The sequence below is a fragment of the Catharus ustulatus genome, chromosome 4, assembly GCF_009819885.2.
Source record: "Catharus ustulatus isolate bCatUst1 chromosome 4, bCatUst1.pri.v2, whole genome shotgun sequence".
In the NCBI taxonomy this organism is placed as follows: Eukaryota; Metazoa; Chordata; class Aves; order Passeriformes; family Turdidae; genus Catharus; species Catharus ustulatus.
This window is the reverse complement of record NC_046224.1, coordinates 43,881,344-43,893,340: the sequence shown is the minus strand read 5'-3', so window position 1 is coordinate 43,893,340 and position 11,997 is coordinate 43,881,344.

Sequence of the window (11,997 nt, the reverse complement as noted above, 5' to 3'; positions counted from 1 at the left end):
TTACATAATTTGTTTTTCGAAGAACTATCTTGATGTTCAACCTCTGACGTTCAAATCAAAATGAGTACTTACAGCACTTTCTGCTAACTGCATGATACTAAGTGTGTATTGAGAAATGATGCTCAAAATGTTACTAGAATAAAATTTTTCAAGTTTAGGAGGTTTATAGAGAGGGAGAGACCTGGGGTCTACAAATAAAACCAAACCATGTCACCTTGAATTTTGGACATTGGCTTAACAGTATAGAAATTCTACTTTTTAAATTTCATTTTTAAAAGCATATTAAAATACCAAAGATACCAACTGAATAAACAGTTACTGCATACAAACAGGTATAGGGTACTCCTAGAAAACTAGAGTTTTCCATTAGTAACAGAATTTTGGGATCAACAAAAGTGTTGCTTAGACATCTACTTCAAGCTATTTCAAGCACTGAAAGACAATCAATTATTGCTGCTACTTAACAGAATTTCATTATTGTAAAGGCCTTGATTGAGAGAGACATATATAATGTCAAAACCATCACCTAGATGTTTGCCTTTTGCATGGGCAGAGCACATAGAGTGTGCAGAGGCAGCAGGCTGCTGCTCCTCATGGCTCTGCTGCGCCTGTTGAGCCGTGGCACTTGAGGCACCGCGGCCACCTGTGTGACCACCAGCCTGGCCACAGCCTCCTGGCATGGTACCTGCAGACAGATGGACCAGGGGCAGGCAGAGCAGCTGCTGGGACTCCCCTGCCTCCATCAGTGAGCTTGCTGCTGTGGTCTGCTCCTCTGTTTGCACACGTGTTCATGTTCGTGTTCGTACACACACTCACGCATGCAGCCCTTTTCTCACTCAGAGACATTTCCCTATGAAGGTGATGATAGTAAATATGGAAAACAAACCTCAATATACAACATAAAGTGTGCAACTTCTAGCTCATTTACAATACACCAGTACTCACTCTGAGTAATACTGCTTAGCAGTGGGGAAAAAAAATCAATTGTAATATAACCTCAGAGGATAATTAGGAAATAACATCGTTTTTTCTTTTGATTTCCTTGACATATTTTCTTTATTCAACTTTAATTAAGCCCTGCTTTGAGGCTCTGAACCTAAAGCAGTTCATTTTTATTTTCCTTGTAATATAACATTTACCTTGCAGGTAAAAAAGAAAATTAAGTCATGAAACTACAATCATCAGATCATAGAATGAAAGGATTATGAATTTTATACAGGCTAAAAAATAAAACCTTTGAATTAATTAACATTTTATGAGTTTCAGGTACATGTGAAATATCAAATTAGTAGGGCCTTATTCCATTCTTTTTAGGTGTTAGAAGAGTATTAAGTGAGAAAATATAACTCATGTTCAATTTAAGAGCTCTTCAAACTAGGAAGATGTTGGAAAGTGACTAAAAGCTAGGTCCTGAAATCTTTGCCAGCTTTAATAGTCTAAATTAATATAAGACATGGGCTTGAAGGGGTTTAACCAGGATAGGATGAATAAAACTCTGCATAAAAAAAAAAAATCCTACCCTTTTAAACTGAAATATCTTGTCTTCAAAATTATTTTTATATCTCTGATATGAGCATTATCATTTTGAATCTTTCCTTTCAATGTAAGACTACAAAGCCTATACTGTTGCTCATTCTCCAATCCTGTGTGAGAGATGCAATACAAACAAGTGAACTAATCAGTCAAAGGTAGATGCAGTTGCAGTTCTGAAAGATCATAGAACATGAAAAATTAGTAATAATGCACACATTTTCTTGTATATTAAACAGACAAGTCATTCTCATTAATACTATATATGCATGTCAAGCATTTTAAAGACAATATTGAAATTGTAATCGAACTTTGATAATGAAATATGTTAAGCATTTCTACAGTTTTATTTTTTGAGTCGCAACAATATTAACTGCTTTCATTGTTCCAACAAGCAAATATGAGTTTCCAACAATCAGAGACACTTATCTCAATCTAGGTATGAGAATCATAGCTAGAGGTTTCACTGTCCAGCAGATGTTTATCTTGACTACACCAACTAAGGTGCATTTTTCCCCTAGCCATATAAAATTAATGTTAATCAGCAGAAAGTGACATCAAATTGCACAAATTAATATGACCCTTCTAGACAGGGTTGAAGAAAAAGGACTATCTTTCAAAGTGTTCAAGCAAAGAGAAGGTGGGTTATTTTAATAAGAGTATCATGCAGGTTCTTGTCCTGTTAAAATATTTTTATTACTACTAATTACTTATGTTCTAAGAGGAAAACAATGGTTTCTCTGTTCGTTCTTAGACTATTTCACAGCCAGAGTGCACGTGAGCCAGCTTGTATTTCTTAAACCAAGTAAGTGAAGCTGTAGTCTTGATGATATTTAAGGTGCAAGATGGAGTGAAGATTTGACTAGTTCTATATGGTTTCCTCTGTAGAAATTTGTCCTATAACATTTTAATTTTTTTATTTAAACATTTTAAATAGTCTTAATAACAGATTTATATTTTTACAAATTTTTTATATTTTCCAATAGACTCATAAAGCTAGATTTAGAGGTGCTTTCTCCACAAGGACCTAAGAATTTCTGTGATCAATTTTATTTGGTTAAAGGAACACTAGAAATTCAATTTTTAAATGAGATGCGCTGCTTTCAATTGGAGACATTTGAAATTAGGGGCTTTCACACTTCTGTCTTTCTTCCATCTTCGTTTTTGAAGGTCAGACTTGCTCTCAGTCCTTCAATGTTTTTTATTAAATGTTAGTGACTTTCTTAGTGACACCACCTCTGGCTAGTTCCCAGATGCACAATCAGGTAAGGCTGAAGTTTGTCTGTCCTTGCTGCCCTCTGCACTCTCTTTAGTGTCTACGTGAGCCAGAGCAGCTCTTACTGCTGCTATTTTCCCTCTGAAGTTTCTATAGGAAAGATTCAGACATCCCACCTGATCTCATCTCTTCAACTATGCATTAGGCCTCTTCAAACCAAGACAGAGAAGACAATGTTGTGTATTGTTATTATTATTATTATTATTAGTATTAGTATTAGTATTAGTATTAGTATTATCTGTATTTGCCAGTCATTTTTACTTTGTTACCACTTGAAAACAAGTCTTGGTCTCATTGTACTGAACACTGCATGAACATACCTGGTAAGAAAGTCTGTGTCCCTAAAAGCTTTCAGTCTGAAGGATAGGACATAAATAGCAGATGAAACAATCAAATCAACTGGACAAAACTGAGGGAAAACATGCTAAAAAAAAAAAAATAAATCCACAGTTTAATGCATTCTGCATCACAGCCACAATTTTCCCATCTGTTTCTGACTGATAACAGACTGAGACATACCATTTCCCCTGTTACTGCTTAATTTAGTAAAGTGTTATGTTAAAAAGATGTTGCCTCTCTGAGGGACATTAGTGAAATGAATACAAGTCAATACAAAGCTTAAGGGGTTTTGGCCCCCAAATTATTCCAAAGGAAAATAAATGGCCCAAGCATCAACGTGATTCTTTGCTGCCCTGTACTGTCAACAAAATTAGTAGTTCTAATAACAGGCAAGTCAAAGTAGCAAGTACTTCTCAGTCTTTCAGCCTTTCTGTGTGTAATCCCACCAAAGTCAAGAGCTGTACAGGATAGCATTCAGCCATAAGAGGGTACAAATTAGTTTCAATTCAGGAAATGGGTATAAATAAACCAAATCAAAGTATAAAGAAGGGATAGGTTTATTTTCCTTTACCTTTTCACAGGGAGAAAAAATTTTTTTAAAAAGTACATCCAGCAAAAGTAAATGTAAAAAACTTTTGCTTAAAATAGCTAAATGCATATTATATTTGAAACTCTTTTACCAGTCTTTTAATATATTTCCATAATTTATTCGTCAGTGAAGCCAGCAATTTATGCCCATTATTATTATTATTCACAGTAATTTGTTGTCTTAAAGAATTTTGGCAAAATTTGCAAAAGATAGAAAACTAATAGAAAAATTAAAGGCTACATTTCTATATTTGTTCACCTTGGACAAAAGATGAATTTTGATATGGTAATGAGATCTAGACAATTTTCCTTTTCAGATTAATTTTAGTTTTATATTCCAATGCAAAGACTGGGATGTGGAGAATTTATTTGAGTCTTGTTTAACTTCATAAGCAATATTTAAAAGTTCAGTTGTATTTATCAAACTGATTCTTTGCTGATTTTTTCTTCTTCCATGCAACTTATTGATTTATTTGTCCTACTGAAAATTGTCCGTCTACTGTCTGATTTGGCCACCTGATTTTTCAAAAACTTAATTAATGTGAGAACTTCCAACAGAAGCAGAGGCACACACATCTGGAGCAACTCCTGTTTGCTGAGTGAGCCCATGTCCAAGCCCAAGTGCACTGTGTCCCTGTGCTGCCACTGCAATTCTTCCCTTTCCTCAACCAGTCATGTAAAGATAATTCAAGCTCCTCTGTCTCAAATTGTGATCCATAACATGATAGTTATAATATATTGCACAATAATTTACCATCATTTCAGTACAATAATTTATCTCAGTCTCAGAGGACTAGATTGCTTTTTTGGTCCTTTCATAGGTGAGAGGAAAATGTAATCCCATCTAGTAATGAATTTTAGACCAAACAAGTTTTCTGGCTGCATTTTGAAGTGTCCTCAGTTTTTTTCTTTCTTTTCTCTGATCTGATCAATAGTCTTCGATTGCCTGTCAGGCCATCTCGTACTTGGTTGCTAATTTAGAAACTTCCGGAAACAGAATTTTTCACCTTCAGTTTTCTATTTAACACATTCCAAGCATCACTTCTCAGGTAAGATGAAAGATAATTTCTTTCTCATCCCAAGAGAAAAGAAAATTTCTATCTATTTTCAAAATTATTCTGAAAGGATGGAAGGTGTCAGCAATTTTTTTCTGACCACATTTCTTTCTTTTGGTTGATTTGAAGGTTTTTTCCTCTTTTTTTTTCCCTAAGAAGCCCCAAAACAGAATAAAATTCAAATTCTTGAGACAAAGTAATTTTGAAAGATTAATTTGATGTATTATATTTCTTTAATATCTTTAACTACGTAATCTTGGTAATAAAAGGATTCTAAAGAAATATGAGACAGAAGTTCCCAAATAATACACTGAATAGCATAAACTACACCCACAGGATAGCTATGAAAAAACGTATGCTCTTTGCTTCATGTAATTTATTTTTGCTTTTGAATAGTGGCAGGGAGAAGACACAAAGATTTGTGTAGTTCGTAAATAATTAAAATCTTCAGGACTAATTTTTTTTTTTTTTAGATTTTGTTTCCAGTACCAGAAAAACAGGATAGAAATCATAAGGTAAATAAATATCAGAACATCTGACCAGAAAATATCTGTTAGAACATTATGAGAAGAGAAATAATAAAATACATAAAAGGGATAGAAAGAAAGGGAAATCAGGAACTAAAGAAGTGAACTAAAACACTAAGAGAAGAAAATAATGGTACATGAATAAACTTGTCTGTAATTTCTTCTCAGTCTTGGCTTGCAGAGTTTTCTTTTAAATACTGTTCCAAATATAATCATTTAAATATATCAGATGTGGTCTCAACAGAAAATAAGGTTTCCATATACCATTTTACACATCATCTACTAATTTCCCAGTCAGTATAGATCTTCTAGTTTGGAATTATTCACTGATCTTAAAAGATCTTAAGTAGACATTCAACATACAATTAAACAACCGTACAATTAAATTCTGGTGCCTGTTTTCTTTTACATGTGCTATTAACCTGTCCCTATGTTTTAGTTAATTTGACTGTGTTACCAAATGTCTTTGATTTTGTTGGTAAAATATATAGGTACATATATATTACTTTTTCCTGTATTTTCTTGAGAAGTAAGAGAAACTACATTTAAATGGGAAATTCATTACAAATTGGTCAACATTTTCATTTTTGATTCTGCTGTCTTTTTGTGCTGCATGCCTATATGGAACTTGGTTATTGTTATTCTTCAGAAGTAATTGAAATCTATAAAACACATCATACTTCAAAGACAACAAAAGTGGAATATTTAGCTATACAGTTTACCCAAAGTGTAAGTGAAAGGAAGTCGGATGGGTCGTTTTAAATATATCATATTTTCAAGGCAAAGCAATGTGAATTTTTATTTGGTATTAAATTATTTTGTAAAACCTTACTGGAATCTTTATTCCTACTAATAATCATAATTCTTTTAAATTGCATGGCACTATCATATACAGTAAATAATGTCCTTTTCACAGAAATATATATTAAAGCTTGTAAAAACACATTAGTGTGAGGTAAAATTAATAGCGGTAACCAGTAGCAATATTTCAGCCTCTTGTCAGCTTGTAGCTGATAAAATATTAATTCTTATGTCTGTCACAGAGAATTGAGATTTCCACACTCATCAGGCACTATCAACTACTAAATATTTCATTAAAAATGATGTAGCAAATCAGTGATCTAAGGTGTTGTGGTGGGTTGTGGGTTTTTTAGGCATCGCATGTCAATTTTCCTGATGAAGCCAAGAAGTTCCACACTAGGACATGTTCAACCCACAGCATGCTGCCCCTTAACACTAAACCATGGGTATGGGTGCATGGCTCAGGCAGCTGCTTTTGAATTGAAACAAAAAACAATCTGACATATTACAGAAAACTGAAATTGATGTCATTTTACCTTAAGATGTCAGGCTGTAATCTGCTGTCATTGTGACTTCAAACTGAAAGAAATTAGGTTTAGATTCTTTGCTGAGGGTGATGAAGCACTGGAACAAGTTGCCCAGAGACATTGTGAATGCCCCATCACAGGAAATATTCAAGACCAGGTTGGATGGGGCTTTGAACAATCTGGTCTCGTGGTAGGTGTCCCTGCCCATGGCAAGGTGCCCAAGAGTAGGTAATCTTTAGAGGTCCCTCCAAACCCAAACCATTCTCTGGTTCTATGATTTCAGAAGCATCTGAGCAGCCCCAGAACCTGACTGGTACCTGACAGGAGTAGAGTGAGACAGGTCAAACCCGAAGTTTCCAACATGGGGGAAAAGACCAGAAGCTAGGAGAATGTCTGGGACTGCTGCAGTCTCCTATGGAAATATTTTTTCCCTGTGTCCTTTCACCCTTCAATAGATAGCCACTTTTGGCTATTATTGGAGGGATGTTACTTACTCTACTGTTACCTACTCTTTTAAGTATAATTAGGGAACTGCAGCAATGCTCTTACTAAGTATTGCAGGCATAGGGTTAACATTAAACTTGATTCTTTGGACCTGAAAACTGTAGGAAATTACTGTTTCTGTGACCTGAAGACCTTGATGTTTTAATTACAATCCTTCTAATTACTGCTTTCATTCTGACCATAACTTGAGTCACATGCCTCTCTGATCATTCAGCCTCTGCCAACTCTATTTTGCTTCTCTGCACACTGTCATTTCTGTCTGCTTACTTATGTCATGCCAGTGATTTCGTACACTGATTAACTGAATTACTTATTGAACGGAGACATCTCTTCTTCCTGTTATTTTCCCCTTTACTCAAGCCTGCAACCTTTGCAAGAAAAAGAAAAGCTACTGTGTTCCATGAACCACACAGATGGTGCACATGGTGGTCTCTGAAATGATATTCAAGTACAATTGGGTCCTTGAAGAATATTTAAGCTCTTTCTCAATCAGGAAATATCTTTCAGATGAGGGTATTATGTTGCTGGGCTTTCTGATTATACTTGTGATACCCTTATTTCTAAGTGACTGGGCTTCTGTAATTCTAGTATTCAGAAGAGTATATATCCCTTGATAACCTACACGTGATATCAACTGCATGTGACTTTGCTCCTAAACTGAGCAAACTAAAAAGAACATTGTCCATGCCTATAGATTTTTATCTGTTGGTACTGCTGTATCTCTCTTCCATAGAAAGACAGCATTTCAGCCATAATGAATGGCTTGTACACACATGATTTTGTCTTTGAATTCATCACTCTCTTTACAATGAAAACTGAAGCTGAGGTGTGTTCATGTCATCCTATATAGATGATGGATAGATAGATAGATAGATAGATAGATAGATAGATAGATAGATAGATAGATAGACAGATAGAACAAAACAAACAAAAAAAACCCTCTTTTGTTGAATCAAAAGTGTTTTTCACCTGTAAAAAAATTAGCAATGCACAAATTCAAATCTTTATTTACTGTATGTATATTTGCATGTTGCCATTTCCTGAAAAAACATTTATCTTTTCTATCAGTTCATGAACCATCAGTCCTTTAAAAAGGAAGTCCCTTCTCTGTAAAATTCTGAATAATTGCATTCATATAAATATGGTTCCACAGTTTTTTCTAATTATGATAATATTATATTAAAATATTGAAAATAATATTAAATTTTCTGCATTACACAGGATTTGCAATTATGCACAGAAAAGGATTTGAGGCACAGATTGCTCATATTGCTTCAATTACTTATTAGTGTAAGAAATGATGGGAAGGAGGTGGCATGTAATAGTGCATATGGGGTTTGATCTTTTTTCTTTTGCTCCTTTTTGTTCTTTTCTTGTAGTATTAGATGAAGGTAAATCCTGTATGACAAATTACAATTTTAATCTCTTTTTTTATAAAAAATATTAGATTTTGTAGGAAATTTAAGATTGTCCAAAATCCCAGACAAACGTTCCAGCTTTTCTGCTGCAGAAAGATTTGAAAAGATGACCCATGTGTGCTGAAAAGACCAAATAAAGCTGAAAAGTAGACACTGAAGTACAAAATAGAAGACACACGTTTAAATTATTTGTAATTTTTTGCGCTGGTTATTTGTTTGCAAGCATTTGGGGGTTTTGTATCATTTTTGCAATGAAAATATTTCTGTTTATGGGAATATTTGTGCAATATACACTATGCTTTCATATGTTTTTAGCATATCTATCTTATCATAAATATTGTGTTGTGTTTAATTTCAGATTTGCTTTTAGTTTTCAGTCAAGTACATTCCAAGATGTAACTTGTTTCCATCACTTTCCTGTCATAAAAACCCTGACCCCAACAGAGATTTCAGGAGCATATTCCTTCACTGTAGAACTAAAAAGAATTAATAAATGTTAGGATTTGCATAAGGTGTTTCATTATGGCTGGCAATAAAAGGCAAGGAATGACATTCACTGAATCCCATATGACCATAAATTAAAAAATACGTAAAACAATCACAGCAAAAATATTGAGGGAGGGGAAAAAAAGCAAAAAAGTCCTAGATGAAGATATGAAATTGATCTCTTCAGAGAGAAAGAAATGTGTAATTTCATCTTTAAACTTGTATGAGAATTTTAATTTTCAAGGAATGAAATAAACTTAATGATCACTATACAGAAGCCAAACAGGAGCATGACTAGGATCAATCTCAGTACTATCCTTTAGACTTTTAAGATCATCTTCATCTGATACAAAAATTATTTCTCTATTCCTCTCCCTAATCCATTTCTCTCAGACTTTATAGATATGTAAGTTCATAAAAATGGTGCCATCTCTGAATCACACATTTACTGCAGTTCTGAGACAGAAGTGTTTATGCACCATGACAACATTTGTTTTTCATTCAGTAATGTCTTAGCCTTATTAAGGCATGTGAAATACTTATCTGCAATAGTTTTATCTGTAAGGTTTTAATTACATTACACTCATATTTATGCCAACTTTTCTTAATATTCACATGGGGATGTCATTTTTATTTCATATTACATAAAAATGCATATGAGTATTTCAAATGGGAGCAGAATACACACTGTCATCATTCAGCACAAAATGTTTATTCCTTTATTATGTCTCCATGACTCATGCTGAATTGTATATTACCCCTCAATGAGTTCTATGGCAACCCTTTGGCACTTTGCAGAAGGAAGCAGTTTAAAGATGCATAAAATATTTTGAAATATCTGCAGTTCCTATTTTCTTAATGTTTGTACCAAAACGGATGTCATTTACAATCTGTGGAGTACAGTGACCTGGCAAGAAAGAGGCCAGAATTCACTCTTAGTTACCTGTGTTAGTAGTTCTTTTGGTGTTTCCAGGGGCTCTGTTCATGCGTGTATGTGTGCAAGTAGATACACATAATTGTAAAAACTGCCAGGCTGTTCTTTTCTCCCTCTACATGTTTAAGGATCACTTAGGATTTTCTTTACTCAGCAAGTTGGAATTGATTCACTTCAGTTTCATTTGTGTTGGAGAATCCAGAAAATCTAATTACTTTTTTAATAGATCGTTTGAACAGAGATTCATTATATATCATGCAGATATTTCTTGGAGAAGTTTTTAGAACCACCAGAAAACTTTTTGTGTACATTGACTAAAATTTTTAATGAAGGCTTGACACATAAGAGGCTACTTGGCTAACCTGTTTCAGAGAGAATGCCACTGCATTCCTGCAGGCAATTTATTCACTTTTAGTTAAACTTTGGAGAAGGCATGCCAAAGGCTGTTGGTTAAGTGGTGTAATGCTAGGGAAGGAGCAAATACGGTGTTGAGTGGGGTTTTTTTCGTTTGTTTTTTTGATCTTCAATTGCTGATTTGCAGTCCAATTTAATATGGCTGGGAAGCAGTATTTATATCATTTTCTCTGACTTTGTTACTCTTTTTCAGGAAATGTCCCAAATGTAAAATAATATTCATGTGTCACTTACTTTCCATAGCAAATGTCTACTAACCAACTTCTCAATAATATTTACAAAGATCTGTGGCCTTTTGTACATTTAATCAGTGGATTAAATGTACAAAAGATAATTGTCATTAATTACAATACATTCTTGGTGCGTGAAGATACATGTTCAGGTAAATTTGCCCGCCAAAATAATTCAATGGTTTTTTTTCTATGCATTTCTAATTGAGCATAATTTTCAGCATCCTAATACAGCTACATTTATTGAAAAGTTACAGCTACACTTGTACATATAACATAGAAAAAAACACTACTTTAAAATTATCTCAACATTATGGTGTAAATTTTATTTCATTGCTTAAATATTATATCTACCCAAATGTTGAAACAATTAAATGCTGAAAAAAAACTGATCCTGTTGTAGCAAACTTAAAAAAAATCTATATTTTGTTGAACTGACAGAGAAGAACACCCAACTTCGAGGGATGTTTTCTATTATACTGACAGTCCATTAGCAATCCCCATTCTATCACACTTTTTCTTTTGTCCCCTGCTCAGAAACATGATACAAATATTATTGTCTCAAGCTGTGTTTATGACACAAGGTGTGGCAGAAAAGTTAGTTGTTTTAGTTTTTGGAGGGAGGAGGAGATCTCTTTTACAAAAATGTTAGAAATGATCCATGGGCCATCATGTTTCGAACAGATTTTTCATCACACAATTTATTTCATTTGGGGAGCTGCTATAAGAGCAGAAGAAAAAGCTTGGGTTTGGGGTTTTTTGGGGGGTTTTGGGGTTTTTTTTGGGTTTGTTTTTTTTTGTTTGTTTTTTGCTGTAGTGTATGCAGATTTTAATGTTACAGTACAGCTCTCATGTCCATTCCAGACATCATTGTATTCTGATATATTGTGCAGGTATGAAATTATAAAGTCAAGAATATACTTTGAGTGCCTTTCTAGTCAGGTTACTTCAGTGGAGCACTATTTCCCTCACAGATTCAGTGGCTGGCCTGCTATTGAGCTAGCAGTCTGAAAACTCACATACATTAGGTGAGGAAGTATAAACCCTGTGAAGTTCACTGGAGGCAGAAATCTTGCAAAACTGGACACTCCCTTTTTACCCTAAAGAAGCCTTTGTTGATGGTAGGAACCTCTAGCCACTTGGGATCTCATTTGCCAGGAGAGAAGTACGTGGTAACTACACCTACCTTGCAGCTGAGAAGTGAAGAAGTTAGAGCACTGCCTTGGGAAGTGAGAGGCCTGGCTTGCAGATATTACAGAACCTACAGGTCGTGCTAGACCTTCCCCCTGCAGATGACTGGTAGCCCATGAAGTATCTTTGGTATGGATGTTCTGGGGCTCTTCTGAACCTGACGCACTACACAGCTTG